This window comes from Brachyistius frenatus, unplaced genomic scaffold (genome assembly GCF_029030835.1).
Source record: "Brachyistius frenatus isolate BFR_SWC_R1_liver_20210118 unplaced genomic scaffold, ASM2903083v1 Contig_10, whole genome shotgun sequence".
NCBI lineage: Eukaryota > Metazoa > Chordata > Actinopteri > Embiotocidae > Brachyistius > Brachyistius frenatus.
The window spans coordinates 597637-619468 of NW_027210609.1; the positions used below are offsets into that span (position 1 = coordinate 597637).

Here is a 21832-nt window from a genome sequence, read left to right on the forward strand (position 1 = left end):
TCCCATCTGTGATCACTTTAAAGGATCCAAAGCACTTAAGGTTAAAGTTGGGGTAAGCAGCTTTTTTTCGCCTCATTAGGAAAAACTTCTATAAAAACCTTCCAGCATATTGTAATTCAAGTGGTCTCCGGGGAAGGGGGGGGGGGAAGGGGGGGGGCACGGTGGTGGCACAGTGGCCCAGGCTAGGGGGTTGTTTTTGACTGCGTCATCCATCTTGCCCGCCAGCGCCACAGCGTCCACCAGCAGAGGTCTGTAGCCGCAGACCGGAGCGGTTATGCTTCTCGGAGTTTAACATCAATAACAGTTATCAAATAATATTCTTGCTTGAAATGTCCGTCCCTGTTGTACAGTAAGACCGGATACCCTATATTTGCTAAAAAAAAACAACAACAACAACAAAAAAAACATACTTTGTCATTTAGCATTTTACTGATAACTTCGGCATACATTTTCAGTTTGATTAACTAACGTTACCGATATGAGTTTTGTAAAGAACAGGCATGTTTCTTCTCTGACAGCGAAGATGGATCGACGCCCGTCTTACCGCTACCTTCACGGTAGGATCCTTGCTACTTTCAGCAGATGCAGGAAGGGTGCGCTAAAAAAAAAAAAAACGGCGGCCTTTCGTTCTCATTCCGAGCGGTTTGGGTTCCCGGTTTGTCCGCCGACAGCTCAACTTTGGGCTTTCATTGCGCTTCATGTCGCAGACGCGTGACGAGTGTCGTCGTTATCGCCTTGACTAAAGCTCACCGCCAATTCGTTTCTACGATGTTTGGTGATGACGTAACTTCAAAAATACACCTGGCGGTGTCACTGGAAATATGAAGTTCGGGATGAAAGTCGTAGGATACAATGTGTGGGAATCATTAACATCTGTAAGGCGCAACATGTTTCATCCACAAGAGCAGCAGCAGCAGCAGCAAAGCACCAACTCAACAGAGCCAAGACATCAACACATGCGTGTAAGCATCAGCAAACAATGCTGAGTTTGCAGAGGATTTGTCTTTACGGGGGTCAGAATCCGTCTGTTTCATTTCACGGTGGTAAATAAATAGACTTACGTTTCCAGTTTATAAGGTACACTGAGCTGAAACTAATACAATCTAATACAACAGCCCTGCAATAAATCCGACTTTTTATGAAGGTTATGGGCCTAATCATCAATCTTTGTTGAAAGGAGAGGTGTTAATTAAACATCATGGTCACTTTGGAAGCAGGAGTTCAAAGTGAGGTTGAACTGTGCTGCATTATACCAATAGGTGTTTCAAACGTTTAGTCCACTTTCGGTGATGAATTAGGTGCAGCTCAAAAAATTAAATCAGGAAATTTCAATCTGCGACCGCCTCTGAATTCCAAATTGGGGCATATCATTACTCCAACTGGCTTCGGTAAAGAGTACGGTGATTTATCTGCATTCAAACTTAATTCGTAAACTAAATTATTATCATTGTTCTTGTTATTCAGCGCAGCAAAAACTGAACGTGACTGCAGATTTATGAGCTCGAGGACTGGAAGGATTGAAGGTAAGAAAAAAGATCCACGGTGTAATCTTATCATTTTTCTTTGCAGTTCGATTGGTGTGTGTGTGTGTGTGTGTGTGTGTGTGTGTGTGTGTGTGTGTGTGTGTGTGTGTGTGTGTGTGTGACTGAAAGGCAGCACGAGGGGATACAGCTCATTTATTCGATGCTAATGTGATGGAAAAAAGATGAGGTCAGCAAGGCATCAGAGTCACCAAAGTGCGATCGATCCCGGATCGCATCTCACTTACATGAGAAACATGGGTGTAAATCTATTGATTATGATTGATTATGAGTGCTCAGGAGTCCTCCTTGAAAAGCAGCTGAAGCCAGAATCAGCAGTGTCCTTCTCCCCTGGCCTCGAACCTTCTCTGACAAGATCGTGATTATCAAGAATCATGATTTCGTCAACTCTTGGCTTCACAGGATGAACAACCGGCCAGCATTTAGCGGAAATCGCACGTAATGTAGGCGTTTAATTAATAGCTACAACTGCCATTTGCGTGAGTATTCCCCCAGTATTACACCCACAAAGCAGAAATGTTTTTTTTGTTTGTTTTGTTTTGTTTTTACATGACAACAAATTAAATCCTCTTGATACACAGCACAAAAGTCCAAAGGGCTATTGCCAAATTTTCTCTTCAGATGTCTCTCCCTTTTTTGGTTTTTTTTGCCCTTGTAATTTTTTTTTTTTTTTTTTTTTTTTATCTAATTCAGCATAAGCGTAAAGCTACAAGAGTCAAACAGCTTCTGTACAAATATCTAATCATTCACAAGGTGACACTTGTAGACCTCAGAGGCGGCCCTCCTTCACAAGTCTCAATGATAATCTGCACTTACTTACATCATTGATTATGTCTGCGGAAGAGAAAGTCCACCGGGCATTCAACGCCGCTATTGCACAGAGACAGAGAAACACGAAACAAACAAGATTAATAATAGCCTGCGGTGTTCGTCCCCGGGGGCGAGCAGCTAACAACTCTTGACAAAACAGGGTTTAGAACAGCAGATGGATTGTCTGTAGAAATGAAGAGAATGTGCATTGGGAGTGTAATGAAGGAAGAGAGCCGGGTGCCGGCTTTTCCCAGAGTCCCTGCAAACGAGCCTATGGAAATTAAATCAGCCTGTGACAGTTCCCATCGACTGATTCCACCTGGGGACAGTGGCCACCGATATGAATATACACTAATCAGCCTTTTGTTTTATCTGGAGAAATGAACGCATTTAATAATCCCAAACAATGCTCTGGCGCTTCAATGAAAAGACGGCCAATCCTTGGGAGAGTTATTGCTGGGCCAACTGAGAAATTGAACACGGGCGTCAACATCTTTGCTTGGCTGTGAACGTGACATGCATCTATTTGTAAAAAGGGCAAAGCCAATGGAGAGTTACTGGTTGTGGAAAATGTGGATGTGAATTTGTTCTCACCGAGATACCTGCTGTGATTTTGGAACATATCAACGACAAGGACGTTGCCATAGATTTTCTTTTGCTGTCCCTACAGGGTTGGTTGATTTTTTTTTTTTTTTTTTTTTGTGAGGTGGCTCTGAAATGTAGTTTCCTGTTAATGTGCCAGACGGCAAATTTATGCTGCAACACCCCTGACACACGCGCACGCGCGCGCGCACACACACACACACACACACACACACACACACACACACACACACACACTCTGTGACATTTACTGTTAAACACAAGACAGGATTCTTATCTTAGAGCAGCAAACGATTAGTTGATTAACAAACAAAAAAAATGAATCGCTGACTATTTTGACAATTACTTAATAATTTGTAGACATTTTTTGATGTAAAAAAAAATGCTTGAAATTCTGATTACAGCTTCTTAAATGTGAATGTTTTCTGAAATGTGAAGAAATAGCAGTCCTCCATGATAATAAACTAAAAGCGGTTTTGTTTTGGACTGTTGGTTGGATCAAAAGAAGACATCGAAGGCTGCGCCTTGGGCTGCGGGAAACACTGGTCTACATTTTCACCAAGACCAAACGTCTAATTGATTAAACCAGAAAACAATCGAGAGAGTAATCAAAAATGAAAAGAATTGTGACCCACATTTTCCCCTGAAGACGTGTCCGCCACCGGCGGCGTGTCCGACGCGGAGCGTTTGGTCTCGCTTCCTGATCAGGTCGCGTTTGCTCGATTTCTGTTTTTCTATCGCAGCTAAACGTTGTTAAACGGCTTCTTTTTCGTTCGTGTCCCTTGTTGTCATTTCCTACTTTGCGCTGCTTGCCTACAGACAAAGTGAATACAGTCTGCTGTGTTTTAGTCATTCCAAACGTGAATCCTCCTATTTATTGCGTAACTATTTCACATAATGCGTCTGTAGCGGGAGGAGGACGCATTTCTTTGTCCAAATTGAGACTAAATAGTCTTTAGTTGCATCCCCGATTCACCTCAAAGGATATATATGCAAGCCCGGCTATGTTAACAAACCTCCAGACGTAAAATTTCAAACAACCGTGCCAGACTCAGCGAGTACACAAGCAGCAAGCAACGAAGACAGGTTTATGCACATTTCAGCCTCCGAATCTGAGATCGCACACTCATGCCACCAACACCTGGACTAATGAATCAACGGTGTTTCCTTCCACCGACAAAATACTAAACGAATGAGCATCAAAGAGAGATCAGAATTGTGCCTGGATGTTTTTAAGACAAAGGTGGCAAAGACTGAAGAATGTGCAGAGCATGAGAGCTGTACTCATTTGTGTGCACACCTTTAGAGTGCCATGCATTTAAGGGAAAAGGTCACAATTTTGACAGACGTTAAGTGTTCATAAGTATTAAAATTGCCTGCCCAGATGTTACAAAAGGATTAAAAAAAAAAAAGGTTTTGAAAAATAACTGGGTTGTTTCGGGGGAGGTTTGCATAGGAATCTAATCCTATGTTAAAATGGCCTCTAATTGTCTGCCAACTCTCTTTCCTCCTTTGTCACAGGCATTTTATTTAAAAAAAAAAAAAAACACAGTTAGCTTCTTCATTTTAATTCTGGACATCAAATGTTAAGTTATTGCTTTGTTTTAGATATTAGTGACAAACAACTTACTTAAATGGTTGGTGTAGCTATTAAACAAGAATGAGTATGTATCTAAATATATATATATATATATATACACACATATATATATACACACATATATATACACACACACACACACACACACATATATATATACATACACATATATATATACATACATATATATATATATATATATAAAAGTAAAATATAAGGCTTTTAGGAGGACACCTAGTGTAATGTTTATGGCTTATAATGCATGTGATGTCTTTTTATGTCGGAGTTTGATATTGCCTTATTTGGTCCACGAGGGGGCGCTCACCGCTGTAGTTTGCTCGAAAACATGATATGACGAAATACAGAATCTCGATATGGTTGCGGTAAGAGAAGCACGGTGGAGCCACCGGATGGAGCTTACTACCGGCGTTCAATAAATTCAGGGAATTAAATACTACCTGGCTGTGTTAAAATTGATTTTGTAACTTTACACCCAATTGTCCTGTTCGCGTAACAACGGTACCCGCCACCGAGCGACCATTTTGACGAAAGTCACCAGTTCAAACAGTCAGCCGTTAATCAGCACCGGCTCTCAAATAAGTGGGCAACCGGTTTCATAGCCGGTCTTGTTTACTTTTTGCAACCTAAGATAACCGAACTTTGAGTAAAATCACACATTAGTTAGCCAAATGAATGACAGAAGTTTATTGCTTACCTTGACTTGTACAGGTGCTTCTTTCGCCCGTTGCATCTGAACCTGTTTGCCGCGCGTCATGTTCACGCGCACGCGCCCGCGCGTGTCTCCGACCAAGAAACGTGATGACGTCAGGAACACTGCGTTGAACACAAGCTAAAAATATATATATATATATACAATCGTTTTTGGTATTGAAAAAAACATTTCAACAAAGCGGCGACAGAGCAACCCATGGAAATAAACATTAGGAATCAGAATTTGTGGCTCAATCACCAAATGCACTAATTTTATAACAGGCAAAAGAGGACAAAAATATGCACTAATTTAGCATCTCCATAATAAAATCTGTCCGTGGAGGCTGAGTGCGATGAGCGTGTGCTTTCAGTAGATCAAAAGTCTCCACTGCTCTTCCTGAAGTAGCTAGATTTTAGAATTACACTCGTTTTGAAGCTTTGTTTAAGTTTCCACACGTGGACATTTATGGAGTAAAATCAATCCATAATGCTACTCCCACTTTGCAAGAATGAAGGACAAAATTTCAATGGTTGTTGCATCCATTGGCCGAATTAGATCACATTTCTAGTCTGAAAGTTATCAGTTTGTAATCAGTTTGTTTTAAATTAATAAATGACATAATTCATTCTTGGGTGTGTTAGAGGCTAGGGGTAGATACAGAAGGATGGCTGTGGAGAGGGGGAAAAAAACAGTCTGACAATTGTACCAGTGCTTAAGAATGCAAATTATTTTGATTAGTTTTGAAGAGAAACCAGTTAATTACCCGTCTGTTGTAATAAATATATCTTAGTTTGCAGTCTGACAACCAGGTTGAACTTGGACCTTCTGTACTTGCTTTAATTGCGTTACAATGAGAAATTATTGCCAACATTTCATTCTTGCTTTACTTTCTGTTTTACAAATAAAATGTGTTTTGGAATAATCAATGGTTGGATTAGGCAGGGAGGAGCCCCCTAGGGTGCAAAATGAGCCACTGGCTCTTTGTTACCCCATCATTTATTAGACTTCCTGCCTTCCTGTGTGCAGTGTTTATTTTTCTCAGCCCTATCACCAGACAAGAACGTCAGAATGGGATGATTCCGCAAAAGCCTGGATTATGTTCTGTGACAACCCTTGTTTATATCAAGTGTCAGCTTAAAAAATTCTAACCTTCCACAAGTACTGGGCATGGCAACTGTGACATTATTAAGGTTTGAAATGTCTCGGATGAAAGTTTGTCTGAACATGCCTATACAACACCTCAACCGTAAAATCTACCTCGTCAGAGCATACTACATCCTGCATTAGCACCAAATAGCAGCTCTGGACCCATTTCTTCAATATAAAGGCAATTTTATGTTAATAGTCACTTGTAGAGTATATGAAAGGGGTGCTTGTATAATAAATCCACAGATAATTATCACCCACTTTGCAGTCAGTTTCAGCTCTATTGTTGCAACATTACTGTTTTATCTCACCACTGTCAAAGCGTTATATTTGGCTGCATCAGGCAGCTAGTTTCACCAAACAACTCGAAAAAGTCACTGCACACTGGCTGCCTTGCAACAAACTGCCGTCAGACAAAGTCAGCAAGTGTTCAAAAACCCACCCTGAATCTCTAATAGGAACACCCATCTATACTCTGAATAACAAACAGCGTCTGTTGAATAAAACAGTATTAGGTAGCTTTAATCATAAGGTATAACTGTTAATGTTGGGCTCATGTCTGTAAAAAACAAAGATCAGAGATCAAATCCAGAGGCTGTCATGATACTACACCCACTGGAAGCCCCCAGGCAGCTAGCAACACTGCAGCGATGTGAAGGCCAACTACGACCCGACACATTTAATCAAGTCAGAGGGTTTACATTTAGACAGGCATGGTCTGCAGGGAACGTGCAGAAGGTTCTCACGGCAAAATGATAAGAAAGGGAGAAAAAAACCAACCCGTCTGTGATGGATTGATTCTTTCTATCTTGATTGAAATTCACAAGCTGCTGTTTAAATACTTCACTAGAAAAGGGGATTTAGTTTGAGTGCTTTGAATAAAATGATGTGACCCTAAAATGTAAAAAGAGTATTCATTTTGTGATTTTTAAATATCAACACATTTATTGTTTTACCTATAAAATTAAGTTGTTTTGTTTCAGATACTTGGAGGGCAAATCATCAAAGTTATTATGTTTCACAAACAAATATCTGCGAACATTATTATACTAAATCTAGGTACGACTGGTGCAGCTATGTCATATGCTGATATCTTTTAGTCATGAAGAAAACTCAATATAACATTTTTATTTGCTCCATATTCCAGGCTGTATAGCACTTGGACAGAGAAGATAAGAACACAAGAATATTTTACTCAAAACTCTGACATTTTATTGCCAGGTTTCTGACATTTATAAAAGTGCAGATTAGTCATTAGTCAGATGACAAGTCGTAACCTCATTCCAAGAAAAAGGTTTTATTTCTGAATGTCTCTGAATATTTTTAAAGAAAGATAGAAAAAACCTAAACACTTTCATTGAAGGCCTTCAATGAATTAACAGCAGTATATTTCAAGGACTTGCATCACAGCAGTCTTAAAATAGAATAATCTGTTTTTATATAATTTGATTTGAATATCAAGGACATGACTTTAGTCTTCAGAATCATAAATTGAATACAACCTTAAATAGATGCATAATGTACAGAAATATGTTTTATTAAAGCTTCAACAACGTGGTAGCAATATTTATAACCTTTTACCTGACAACAACATCATGTATATGTTGCAGGTTCGGAGGTTCCTGTCAAAAGGCAGTTCTAATCACTTTAATTTAATTAAAGGAGTCAATCTGTGGGCAACTCTGAAAGTGCCATTGTGCCCTCTACTGCTGAAAAACAATATACCCTGGACCTAAGAGCAGATGCATATATACATACAAATATCATTGGTTTGGGTTGTTGAGATGTGACCATTGAAGAGGAACCATACAGGTTTACTATTACCTTAAGCTGCTCATAGTGTGGAAGGTGAAGGTCTTTGTGTATTGGTAAATTAATCAGTAATCAACAAATACATGTTGAGGACGATCATGCAAAAGAAAACTTCAATCCTAATCTACCAGAGAGGCTAATCATGCATCAATGTTTGACTTATGTACTTGATTCAGTTACAGTGATAGCACTACATATTGAGAAAACTTTAAAAAATTATTTTCAGACAGAGCTGAAACACATCGTCGAGATGAGAATAATAAGAGAGACTCAGCTAATGTGAATAATGTAGTGTCATTGTGTCTGGAGTGTTCTGACGTACAGCTTTCTCAACAAAGTTCAGTTTTCTATGGCCACTTGGCTTGGTCTGTTTAGTTATACTGTCCCATTTAAAAATTTCACTGACAAAATACAAAATATCCTTCGGAGGAAGTTAGGTAAGTAATATAAGTAATATTGTCACAATGTTGTTTGGCCAACTGTTGCTAGTACAGCTAACAACGGCCATTCACTCTTGATGTTACTTAAAAGCAGTCATAATCAATTTTTCTTTTTATAAAAGTGATGTGTAAAAGGAAAGGGTAGACAATGGGAAAAATACCAAAGGACCTTGATGAATTAGGGCTTGAAAATGCAGCTCTCCTCAAGTTCGGAGATCTTTATAGGGAGTTTCATCTCATTGTTTAGCTGTCTGGCCATTACAGTTTAGGTTAATGCTATCCACTCTAGTTTTTTAAAGATAATTTATTGGCATGTTTGCCTTTATCCACTAAGTGCAATAAAGACCAGTGGTTCCCTAACCTTTTTTGAACAAAGGTCTACATTTAAAGTTGCCAGTCTGCTTACTGATGATAGCCTAGATTTTTAATATACACACAACAAACAGAGAAGTAATCCAGATATGGGAACAGCTATATCTCATCTGTAGTTGGCCCATGAGCACTGAGAGGAGACAGCTAAGAGGAGACAGCTTGTAATCAGGGCAGTAGAAGCTGGTTTCAAGCCTTAGGCAGGCCACAAGGTGGTCATCCTTCATTGTGAATCTGCACTTTGACATGATGATTTTCAGGAGAAACTAAATCAGACTTGCGTAAATACACTGATCCCAAAAGTGCTGTCGAATTCTAAGCGTGTCTTCTGAGGTGAGGATGCTTTTGTTCCTACAGTAGGTAGAGGTACAGGAGTCTCCATTCATTACTGGAGTTTCCCTGGATTTGATCTCAGTGTCATTTTGCAGTGAGAAGCCCATTCTCAGCAGCAGAGCTATCCAGGTGGAACAGTCATACTACTTTGGAGGCAAAGCAATCCACATTAATACTTGCACCAAATGGAAAACACGGTTAGTTAGCAACAGATTCGACGGATGTAAAGTCAGTAAACTCCTTCTCAAATTCTGCCAAGATGCTCTGATAGTTCTTCTCAAAAGGTGTTGCTTCACAAACTCTTTGACCTGATGTTGAATCTCTACCTGGATATGAGGAAGGATACACTGGCCACAGTGTTGCAGATTACTTCACAGCAGTTGTGGCTTGCTTTTAAAGGTGTTCATTAAACTGATGATGTTGATTACATATTCATCTTTACCCTGCATGTTTAAATTAAACTCATTGAGCAGATCAATGAAAGCTTTTCAGAGCACTGAATCCAAAAGCCACTGGTAGTCCTCTGCGCATACCCAGCATAAAAACTTCAAGAAATCTTTGATTTCAGATATCTCAGTGAATCTTGCTGAAAGTGTACCTCTGCTTAACTATCTGACATCTGTTGCGTTCTGAGCTAGTCTCCTCCAAGTGAGCATGGAAAACCCTAAACAGAAAAGAGCACAAGGTCTTCATTGTTAAATCCATCACTTCTTAAGTTTAAAATCTTCCCACACAATGCTTGCTGGTGTATCATACAATGATAATCAAGGGATGCACAGTTAGAGCTAACCCACCAGTGCGGCCTACCATCGCTGGAGCATCACCATTTGTGATGGAGATGAGTTTAAAGAGAGGCAACTGACTCTTGTAAACAGATTCTATGTAAGCGTGGAAAATGTCTTTGCCTATAATGTGTCCTCTAAAAACCATCCTGATGAAAACACAGAACTGTGACACATTCACCATCGCATCTAACTCAATGAACTGGAAAGATAAACACTCATATGCTGCAATGTCTTTCAGTTGCTCCTCGACATCCTCTTCCATTCTTTCGCTTCATAATATGATGGTGTTCAAGGATTCTTGCACATGCTTCATAGCAGCCACAATATCCATTTTCTTTGTAAAGTCACTGAGGACTTTGCCCGCAGCCTTGACAAATGTTTTTTTTTTTTTACTAACTTTGCCATCCTTAAAAACATGTCTTTTGTTTAGCAAATAATGTCACTGACGCGATAAGATGCTACCATGGCAGTCTCACCCTGGGTGTTGGGCCCGGCAACAATTGACTGCTGTGCTGCAAACTGACCCTTCAATTTCATGAAAATGATAAGTTATAGATTTTGGGGCTTTTGCCATACTTGTGTTTTGCTGGCTTTGCTGGCTAACTAGATAGTCTCGACTGGCTCTCAACTTCTTCATAATTTTTTTCCACACATATGACTTTAAGACCTGCCCAGACTCAGAGTCTGTTACCCTGACCCTGACATTTATCCAAATCCTAACCATCTCACTCCCAGTACCTAAATCTGACCGACCTAACCTATCTAACCAACGATGCCAACGAGTACTAAGTCAGACACATAAGTGATTAGCTGCTGAACATAGCAAAACATTTCACATCTAAGGAGTCAGATATGTTTTTCCCTCAGGAGTTGGTAGGGACCAAGCGGCCACCAACAGTGATGTCACCCATTGGTTTGTGAACTGCTGTTATGAAGCCTTGAGTTTAGATTTTGGCTGTTGCCATCTTGCTGGTTTGGAGGTTAGTAGACAGAAGTGACCATGGTTGGATGAGCTGGGAAGGAGTGGTGGATCTGACTCGATCTGATTGGAAACCTGAGGTCTCTACGCCCCGCCCACCTATAGCATAAACCTGACTGCACCACAGGCCTGTCAATCAAACAGAGACATCCCAAAAACATTGCTTTTTGAGGCTTCATTTCTAATTAATGAGGTGATTATTTCCAGATGGACGGACAGAAAGTTAATAAGAATGAGAGAATTTAGCCAATGACACAAAAATAACATGTGGAAAGACTTTATTGACTGTTTTTCATGAGAAGTTGAATGGGAGTCTATAGAGCTGGAGGATTTTGAAGATCCATCAGTGGTACTTCTGCATCGGCCTCATTTTTCAGACCCTGAAGCTACATCCAGCTCTATATACAGTCTATATTGGGGACCAAACACTTACGTTGTCACAGCTTTATTTTAAAGTTAAGCCGTCTTTATAAATAATGCCAATTTGGTGTCCTGGAGAAGTAAGGCAGTTCAGATGACGTCAATAAAATCAACGGTTTTCCTTGTAAGGACAAGGCAGGCTGGTTGGATGGTTTGATAAAACAGTGGGCTTCGGTGCAGGAGACTGATGCTTGCGTCCCATTTCCAACCACAAATCAAGACAGGTTTTTAAAATGATGTTTACAGTTGCAATGATGACAAAGGTTGCATAACTTTGGAGAGGCAGTACCTCCTGCATAGGATGTTTCAAGCTATTATTTAACCCAAACCATTATCTTCCCTCAACCTTCACCAAATAGTTCTTGTGACCAAACCTAACCAAGGGTACAAATGCTGGAAAACACTCCTGAGGGTCTTATTTGAAGGTAACCACTAACCAGCAGGGAAGCAATAAAGGAACAAACAACTTGTATGGTGGTAAAGGTAACATTTTACACAAATGTCACATAAGAATGGATGAAAAGAGGTAGTGAAGACATTTTATATCCAAGATCAAAGGACAACTTTGCTGTGACATCATAATATCCTGCAAAACACTTGTCTGGCCATTATTCAATGTCATAACTCAGAAGCAGAAGGTGAGATTGAGACCATATTTCCCATCTGGTTGGATACTGAATTGGTGACACTAATCTTGGCTAGATGTATGTGATGCATCAACGGTTTTGAATTTGTAGCGTCTTTACCGCAACATCCATAATGAAACATTGTCTACTTTAATGACAAAATTATATGAGTTTGGACAGACATAGATGTAAGCTGCAACTTCTCTGGTTGGCAGAGGCAAACAATCACAAGGCAGTAATTTTAGTTCTTCCTGTTCTGCAGCACCGTAGCGAGATGGTCACTGGCTGAATGTCTCCCCAGCATGTCGTTTAGTGGAGTTATGTGGCAGCAGGGTGTTGTTTAAGGCATCATGTGTGACCGGAGAGTGATTAGTGACTCAAATGAGTGGATTGCACAGCTTTAAGTTGATAAATTAACAGCTAAGTAAACAGCATTTACATTTTATTGCACCCCAGCACACTAGTTTATAGAAGTCTGTTGTTTTAGCTTTTTAAGAAACACACACACACACACACACACACACACACACACACACACACACACACACACACACACACACACACACACACACACACACACACACACACGCACGCACGTCACAATTATTCCTTGTTAGTGTAAAATAAGAGTGTTTTTCAGTAAATCATATGAGAAATATTATATTCTCTCACCCCAAGGGTGAAGCTTCATAAATTAAAGTGAGAATAGCATCTTTTTCAATCTTATCAGGTCATGTTCATTGTTCAAACAAACAGACATTGGCACAGTTTTCTTACAGGTTCTATAGTCTCTGTGAAATCAGTTATAAAAGTTGCATCAAGAAGAAAATAGAGCGCATTGTAATGAGATTGTTCAAAAGCGAACTCCCTTTAGTTGATATACAGTACAGCTGTAAAACATATATTTGCCTCACAGCCTGAAGATTGCATATATTCAAGATGAACATTTTGCCCCCTAGATATATAATATGGCATAACATAAAATGCATGTAAAACTATTTTTTCCATGCTATGGCCCAAGCCCTATATGACCATCTGTACTGAGAGCACTACCATTTTTTATTTGTTTGTAATGGGGCACTGACTGCATTCGGCAGCGATGAGGTCTTTCATCACTCAAGTGTGTGCATAACACTTGAACTCATGTAGCTGAACATATGAAGAGTGCTATCAAGGTCTCTTCAGTGGTTTTAAGCTGAGACACATCTCATCTACCAATCCAACACAAATGGCACACACAGTGGAAAAGAGCCAATCCAAGAGAGTCTGTATTAAACGCAATTTCCCATAAACGCCAATTGCAGATAAATCACTGCCAACAGTCTTGGAAATTGCTCTTTACTTTTTTGGTTTTAAAGTTGAAAAGAATAGTCTCAGCTATGCAGAAAAACTGGTAAATGAATTCATGAGGAGTACTTTTTAAGGGTCCTGTCATCCATTACTGTCACTATAATATCCCGTTGCAAAGAGTGTCCTGCTTTTCCAAAAATAAGTCCGCTATTAACTATTATTTTTCATGAGTAGAAGTTATCACACTAGATCAATAATGCATAATTCACCTTGCAACATCATTGATTTTAATGTTTTTCTTTGCATTGTTTTGCTCCTTGCTTGTCTGTCCACTGTGTTATAATTAAAACAAATTAAAGGCCTCAATGATGATTATACCCTTTATTCTGACCTCAACGGAGGAAGTTTGTTTATCTGTCTGTGACTTTGATGTGAATCTCAAAAACGTATTTTAAACATACCCTCCACATGCATTACCATTATATAAAATAATGCTCTACTTTAATAATGACTGCTATGAAGAAGGTTATGTTTTTGGTGAAATATGTTTGTTTGTTTTCTTGTCAGCATGATTACGAAAAAACTACCTGCCAGATTTTCATGAAACTTGCAGAAAGGTGCACCATGGGCCAAAGAAGAACACATTATATTTTGGAGGGGATCCAAATCACGGATTCACAATTCATTTTCATGTTTATCCACATTGCCAGATTTCACATTAGGCCTATTATATGCCATACATCTTGAAATCCAGTAAATGGTATAGGCTAGTCTAGAAATACGATGACTCCACATCACAATCCATGTTTACGGGTATCAGTAGTGCTCTCCTTATTCTTATAGTTTTGGAAATACAAACCAGACACATAACGGCCACAGTTGCAGATGTTCAGGTCACAGAAGAGTGGACTATGGGGCTCTGGAAGATTGCCCCACCAGTTTATATTCAATATGTTGTTTTCACAAAAAAATGTAATTGTCTTGTTAATATCATTAAACGGATAACTACTTTTCTACATCTCTATTGACAAACAAAAGGCCTTTCTAAGTGTAAAGTTTCCACATCACACTTGTGCATGTTGAATATTGGACCAAGATATGCTTTCTAAATTATTTGTGACATCACAAATCATGCTTGTAGGCGCACCCTTGAAATTGTGAATTTCAGTGTGCACATAAAAACTTGTCACTTTCAGCAGATGTTTGTGGAAATATCCTTCTGGTTTCAGGGTCTGCACAGAGGCTACATCATTCTATACAGTGAAGCTTAAATATTCAACTATAGGAGCAAGAAGAAAAACACATTTTGAGAGGAGGATGACTTCAATTATTGACAGATCTCAATGGAATGTGATGGAAAAAAAAGAAATAGATCCTTGGGGTTCGTGAAATGTTAAAATTTGTCCATGAACTAGGCTACTGCATTGAATAAAGAAATGTGTCAAATGCACAGCATCATGGACCAATGACATGTGGTCAGATTTAGAGAACATCTTGGCCTTCGGCTGTACCACCATACCAGCAGGTTTCAAATAACGTGCATGTTAGCAGTAACATACCAAAATGTGGAGGTGTCACCAAAACAAACAATCAACAGATTATAATGACTGTTTGCAGCTAAATGCTACATGATAATAAAAAATACGAGACATTTTTTTTGTCTAATGAAACACATGGTAAATGACAGCAGTGATAATATATGCTTTGTTAATGCATGATTTAAAAATCATGATGTCATGATTGATGTTTGAAAATATGATGCACCAAAAAAACGAACTCTATCTTATAAATTTTAATGGCAGTATTTTATTGCATGTTGAGTGCTTTGACATGTTGATTCACAATTGAAATGTGTGACTATAGTGTTGTTGCAGGAGGAAAGGTGCTTCTTTTTCAGACTTCAACATGACAGACAAGATGCCTTGGAACTTGCATTTTCTCCTCGGAAAAGAAGATGCCAAGTCAGCGATTAAACTCCTTTGACCTTATACTTTGATGGTGATCGACCAATCCCCTTCCTTCACCCTTGCAGTTGACCTCATTGGAGTGTTATACGACTCCAAAGCCACACATTTCATTTCTTTAGTTAGTTTTTCATTGGGTGCACCCAAACGAAATGAACTGAAGAAAAAACCTGAGCAAAACTGAAATTGAATGTGGTCAGGTGTTCGATATACACTTCCATACTACAATGAATATAACACACAAAAAAAGATCCCAGGAACAAGTACCAATTTCCATGAGAAATTTGCAGACAATCTGATATTTTAAGCTCAGCACCTGACTGCACTGTGTTTTTATGTGTTGGGCAAACTCTAGAATAGCCCATGGGATCACTTAAAATGGTGTATGAGCATAAGGTGTATTGTGTGTCTACAGCAAGCAAACCAATGCCCTTCCCTTCCCTTGAAGAAAACATCCTTGAAGTAAAATAACTGTGATGCTCTAGGGCTCAGGAGAAATCTCCATCCCCAGAACAGACGTTAGCACAGGCAGACCTGCTTTGGGAAGAGGAGTGTCAGAGGGCCTGCGGGCTGATGAGTCACTTTGAGGCAGATCTGAGAATACCGTTATGGCTGCAGGGGAAGGAGAATTGTCAACCACACGGTCTTAAACCTGAAGAGCTGCAGGAAGGAGTCTCCCCCTCACTTCCTTACTAATATTAAACAACAGTGAATTAATATTTTTTTTTTATTATGGAGCACATCTATTCAGGACACAAGTTATTGAATTCTCGCAGTCACAATTTAGTACCTACCCAGATGCAGAACTAAAGCTTGGAAATGGCAAACACAATATGCTTCTTTGGCAAAAAGAACAGGGCCATTGACATCATGCAGGGGAAAGCACTCTCTAATAGTCTCTAGACTCACAGATAGTGAAGTAAAGATTCTGTCTTAAGTTCAAAATGCCATATAGCAGAAAATGAAAGCGTTTCCGTGGGGTCTTATCTTTGTGTGTATTAGAAATTACTTTTTTATCTTAAGAGGACTGTAGAAACCGATGAACTAAATGCAGTGCATAAGGTCTCCTCTAAGCAGTGCAAAAGATTACCTTCTCTATTATACAGTAATTTGAAAGTGAGGTAAAGGTTAATGATGAAAAAAGGGCCGCTGTCTGTGGCCAAAGGTGCCATGCTGGCTGACAGGGGATTACTCATGAATGTCTTACAGAAATGACTCCACACTTAAGAAGCTGTTTCAATGGTTGGTTAATCAAATGTATAATATTTTTTATTTTTCAAATATTGCATGTCATTTGTCTTCCACCAAGGTGAAATTTATGGCACATTCAGTCCTCCACAGTGATTTCTATCTTAAAGCATCCCAGCTCCAGCTTATCCCTGTATAGTAAGATAATGAATGAAGTGCTGTGTTACTATGTGGGATCTTTTTTGTGCAAAGGAGGATTCAACAAATCACACCTTGGTTTAGAGGGGTTGCAGCGATTGTTCGACAGAGTTTGAGAAAAGAAAATCTGTGAATTTGAAGCACACAGTACATCAGCACATATAATTCCTTTTAGCACAAAGCACTTTCCAGTTATTGCCTCTCTTTCATCCATTCACATACACACAGGCAGCACTGCTAGACAAGGTGCTCGCCTGCTATTGGGAGCAACTTGAGGTTCAGTGTCTTGACCACGGAGACTTCAGCATGTGGACACAGGGTTGAATGACGAATCTTAAGGTTGGTTTTAAATTTAGGGAGTTTCAAGCTTCAATAAAAGCAGAGATACATTTATAGTTATGTGTTCCTGTTAACTGTTTGATCTCTCGTTAGTATTTCACGACATCCCCCTTTTTTTTTTTCTCCCAGTAAAACATTTCAATATTTTTCATGACTATCAACGACTTGAGAGCATTTAAATACATTTTCAGAATCAAATCGTTGCCAGCCCATCACACAAATCCTCACCTGACTGTTAACTAGTATAAAGATAGCACGGAAATATCATGGGTTAGAGGTGTGTGCTTGGATATCTTACTTTCCCAAAAGACCATGCTTGTGCTCTTATTGACTCAGTTCTGTTTCACACTTCTCTTGTTTCTCTTGTGTTAAGCCATGGGCAACTTTAGAACAATTCAATCCATGCAAAATGTATTCACAAATATGGCTCATTATGAAAGCTTGCTGTCATTTTACTGTGCTTTTAATCCAAAACATCTTCAAGATTAAACAACAAAGTGCTGCCCATGGCCCTGAGAAACATTTCCTGACTAGATGCTCCAATCAGCAGGATGACATTATTTATCGGTGCCATTGAAAACTGTAATTAATGTTGAAAGAAATGACAAAGCCAGTGTCAGGGTTTGGTTAGGTTTAAACAAGAAAAAGACTTGGTTAAGTTCTGGGAGTAATTATGAGAGAAAACTGACAGTTGGTTTTTAAAAGGAAACAGCTGTCTCCTATATCAAACTATGAAGTTTTATTTGTCCAAACATTCCCTCCATCGACTTAACTGATCTATAATAATGCCATTTGACTTTTTCCTTTTCACATATCAGAATTACTACCGTTTTAAATGCCATTGTGGAAGTTGCTGAGAAGACTGTTGTTCTCTTGTTGGGAGGAAAGTCTCCAGCAATCTGTATTTTTGATGTGGAATATTTGACAAGAATATTAATGTCTCCGACCACTTCTTTATCTCTTACTCTCTCAAACTCTCTCAAACCGACAACCCTCCCACATCAACAGATTCTGTACTGGTCCGTCACAACATTCGCTCCCTCTCTCCCTCCTCTCTGGCCTCCTCTGTTTTATCAGCCCTCCCTTCAACTGACTCTTTCTCACTCATGCATCCTAACTCTGCCACAGACACTCTCCTTTCTACTCTGCCTTCCTCTCTTGATTCTCTCTGTCCTCTTACGTCAGACAGGTCCGCAAGCTCCGTGGTTGTCTGACTCGGTGCGTGCCGAGAGAGCCACTATGCGGGCAGCAGAAAGGAAATCTAAACACCCTGACGACCTGCTCACTTATCAATCTCTTCTCTCCTCTTTCTCTGCCTCAATTTCTGAAGCCAAAAGCTCTTTCTTCCGAACCAGAATTCTATCCTCATTTTCTAACCCCAAAAAGGTCTTCTCCATCTTATCCAACCTTCTTGACCCTCCTCCCCCCATCGCCCTCCTCCCTCCACCCTTCTACCAAGCCACTTTGTCAACTATTTTACAAAAAAGATAGATGACATATGCTTCTCATTTTCTAATCCATCTTCTGTAACTACATTTCCATCAACTTCATCTTCATCCCCTTCGCTTTCTTCTTTCACCCCCCTGTCTCCCAATCAAGTTCTTACCTTGTTAACCTCCATTGGTAACTCAACAGAGACTGCCTTCCTTGCTGTCTCTGAAAACTTCACACTGTTAGAGCAGCCTTTTTCTCCTCTGTCCTGATCCTTCTAGACCTTTCTGCTGCATTTGACACAGTGAACCACCAGATCCTTCTTTCCTCCCTTCAGGACCTCGGTATCTCAGGCTCTGCTCTCTCCCTGTTCTCATCCTACCTCAACGACCGCACCTACCGGGTAACTTGGAGAGGATCTGTGTCTGGACCTTGTCCTCTCACTACTGGTGTCCCTCAAGGCTCCGTCCTGGGTCCCCTCCTCTTCTCTCTGTACACCAACTCTCTCGGCTCTGTCATTCACTCGCATGGCTTTTCCTACCATAGCTATGCTGATGACACCCAACTGATCCTCTCTTTTCCCCAATGCCCCCCCCCCCCCCCCCCCCCCCCCCCCCCCCCCCCCCCCCCCCCCCCCCCCCCCCCCCCCCCCCACACACACACACACACACACACACACACACACACACACACACACACACACACACACACACACACACACACACACACACACACACACACACACACACACACACACACACACACACACACACACACACACACACACACACACACACACACACACACACACACACACACACACACACACACACACACACACACACACACACACACACACACACACACACACACACACACACACACACACACACACACACACACACACACACACACACACACACACACACACACACACACACACACACACACACACACACACACACACACACACACACACACACACACACACACACACACACACACACACACACACACACACACACACACACACACACACACACACACACACACACACACACACACACACACACACACACACACACACACACACACACACACACACACACACACACACACACACACACACACACACACACTGAAACACAGGTAGCCGCACGAATCTTTGCCTGTCTGACTGACATCTCTCAGTGGATGTTCGCACACCACCTGAAAATTAACCTTGACGAGGCTGAACTGCTCTTCCTTCCAGGGAAAGACTATCCCACCCACGACCTGACTATTACCTTTGACAACTCCGTGTTAGCCCCGACCCTGACTGCTAAGGACCTCGGTGTGACACTCGACAGTCAACTCTCCCTTACTGCCAACATCACTGCAACAACACGTTCTTGTAGATACATGCTGCACAACATCAGCAGAATACGTCCCCTTCTCACTCAGAAGGTGGCGCAGGTTCTGGTCCAGGCTCTGGTCATCTCACGCCTAGACTATTGTAACTAGTCTCCTGGCAGGTCCACCTGTTAGCGCCATTCGTCCTCTGCAGCTCATCCAGAATGCCACAGCTCGACTGGTCTTTGACCTCGCTAAATTCACTCACACTACTCCGCTCCTCCGCTCCCTTCACTGGTTACCAGTAGCTGCCCGCATCCGTTTCAAAACATTGGTACTTGCGTACCGTGCTGCGAACAGATCGGGTCCAGTCTACATCCAGGACATGGTCAAACCTTACATCCCAGCCCGCTCCCTCCGCTCTGCATCTACCAATTGGCTTGTTGCTCCCTCACTGCGAGCTAAACACTCAACAAAATCATGGCTGTTTGCTGTCCTGGCTCCTAAATGGTGGAATGAGCTCCCCACCGACATCAGGATAGCAGAAAGTCTATACATCTTCCGCCGCAAACTAAAAACACACCTCTTCAGACTTTACCTTGAATAGTAGCACTTAAAATGGCACTTACTTATAGCACTTTGAAGTTTGGCTATCTTGAAGAAAATTGTACTTTTTTTATTGTTGTTCTGAATTTGTACCCTCATGGTTGAAATGTACTTATTGTAAGTCGCTTTGGATAAAAGCGTCAGCTAAATGACATGTAATGTAATGTTTCCCCTCCGCTGGAAAGTTAGATATAATATCAAGTAATTCATATGAATCTCTGTGTTTGGTTCATAGGTTGATCTGAGGTGAGTTTAGCGTGGCTTAACAAAAAATGGAATCAGATGGGAGTAATTGCTAGGTGCCTCTTTTTAACTGAGGTCCCCCTGCCTTGGTTTTGTTCTGTTCGTCACAACCCCAGTTTGAGCCCTCTGAGATGATAAATGTTCATCAACGGGCCTCGTTCAGGAAATAACTCCAATACTAACATAATGTTTTTTCTAAATCTTCTATTCTCTATAAAAGTGTGCGTGCGATGTGTCTCTATGTACTGTACATCCTACAAATAAAATTTAAGCTATATTAGAAATACAAATGAGTTGACCTCGGTACACCATGCATGTCTAGGTTACTATGGCAACATAGTAAATATAGTAAATATAGTAGAGTAGAGTGCAATTATTTTCAGCTAAACCCTATAAAAGAAAGCGCCAAAGCAACCTAACAACCTCCAATGCAAGATATATCACAATGAAAACGTTCTTTGTGCTGAACAATAAAGACTATTAACACAAAATGAAACCTTCTGAATGTTGAGCCATGAATCAATTCAATACAACAACTCGGGACGAAAAATACGTATCTATGTTATTGTATATACTTGAGGCAGGGAGCACAACATGTTCATTTAGCAATGCCAACATCCCCTTTAGTGTTACATGTCTGCTCGAAAGACTCCCACCTTGTCTTGTCTTGAGACCTGGCTTAAATGGACATTATATTTGTAAAACCATTTTCACATGGAATTAGTGGTATGTAATTTTGAGACTAATCAAACTACGAAGATTTTCATTACATTTCATTCATTATTAAGGAACAATTAGTTGCTGTTTACAGCTCGTGTTAAAGACAATGAAATCAAGTAACCAATAATTAACAATTCCAGATTACATTTCAATAACTTGAGGTGGTGTGGTATTTCTTAAAAACATTTCAAAATACATGTAAGTAGGTCACATGATAACAACTAAACCCTCTTGACAACTGAGCAAACCCATTCACTGTTGAAACCCCCAACATGTGGCCAGAAGTGTAATGGTGTTTTTTGAACGAAGAACAAAGCTTCAGGCACAAATTTTAGTTTACAAAAT

The 21832-nt window shown here is 40.3% G+C and overlaps 1 protein-coding gene and 1 pseudogene across 1 annotated transcript in view; both read left to right on the plus strand.

Annotated features, from left to right (window-relative positions):
- Nucleotides 1-21832, plus strand: part of LOC138616434 (sodium- and chloride-dependent GABA transporter 2-like) — a 318896-nt gene that overhangs the window by 277055 nt on the left and 20009 nt on the right. The window lies entirely within an intron of this gene.
- Nucleotides 524-20513, plus strand: LOC138616368 (uncharacterized; annotated as a pseudogene).